Source organism: Gastrolobium bilobum, unplaced genomic scaffold (genome assembly GCF_033153095.1).
Source record: "Gastrolobium bilobum isolate Gb01-03AN ecotype WA unplaced genomic scaffold, APGP_CSIRO_Gbil_v1 utg5755, whole genome shotgun sequence".
Taxonomy (NCBI): domain Eukaryota; kingdom Viridiplantae; phylum Streptophyta; class Magnoliopsida; order Fabales; family Fabaceae; genus Gastrolobium; species Gastrolobium bilobum.
In genome coordinates, this window is record NW_026900003.1 from 61,887 (window position 1) to 62,979 (window position 1,093).

The 1,093-nt window shown below is 42.1% G+C and overlaps 1 non-coding gene across 1 annotated transcript; it reads right to left on the reverse strand.

The window, feature by feature from the left end:
* Positions 1 to 522: 522 nt before the first annotated feature.
* On the reverse strand, positions 523 to 629 carry LOC133294822 (small nucleolar RNA R71). The gene has a single exon (XR_009749253.1). It is a non-coding gene; the product is annotated as a small nucleolar RNA R71 (small nucleolar RNA).
* Positions 630 to 1,093: the final 464 nt, after the last annotated feature.

The window sequence follows — 1,093 nt, forward strand, 5'->3', positions numbered from 1 at the left end:
GAGTTTGAAACAGACTCTAACCACTCCATTGAAGTACCTGAGTTTCTCTTTGATCCTGAGCCAGAACGCACACTCCATAGGAGAAGAAGGAACCTCAGAGAAAGATTTCCTGAAAACATGGCTGATCACAATAATAACAATGAAGAGGTTCTCCCTGAACAGAACTTCAGAACTTTGGCTGCTCCTTTCAGGAACAGACCAGACAGGGGAGTGATCCTCCCTCCTATAACACCCAATTTTGAGTTAAAACCTATCATGTTTCACATGATTAGGGAAGCAGGGGTCTTCAATGAACTCCCTGCAGAAGATCCTTACACACACCTCACCACATTCCAAGATATCTGTGACAATTTTAAAGCTGAGGGTATAACAGAAGAGAGCATGAGAATGAGGTTGTTCCCTCACTCTTTAGGCTTAAAAGCTAAAACATGGATGAAAACTCTCACCACTGGATCAATCCACACATGGGAAGAACTTTCTAACAATTTCATAGAGAGGTTTCTCCCAATGTCTCCACAAGCAGATGTTAGAGCAGAAATCTCTAACTTCAGAATGTTTTATGGAGAAAATCTCGATGAAGCATGGGAGAGATACAAGGACATCATAAGAAAATGTCCAAACCATGGGGTAGAAAGTTGGGGAGTGTTACAATCTTTCTATAAAGGACTTGATCATACTTCTCAGTCTCACTTAGATTTTGCTGCAGGAGGATATTTCTTTACAGGAACACTTGAATCAAGAAATGAAATCATAAAAGGGACTGCTAAAAGATGTCTCCAATGGCCAATAGACAGAGTGAGCCCAGTGAGGAAGCCAGGTATGCTAGAACTAGATAAACAAACTGCCATGGAAGCCAAGCTGGCATCACTCATGAATGAAGTGAAGAACCTAAAAGTCGACCAAGAAGCACCAAGGATGGAAGTCTTACAACTCACAGCAACTGAAGCAGAACCATGCTCAACCTGTGGTGACCTTCATGACTCAATAGACTTCCCATCCACTGCATTGGTGTGTTAAGCAGAAAATTTTGGCAATAGGAACTTCACCAGAGACAATCAACAAGCAGGACGAAATACACATTCAAGCCCTGGAG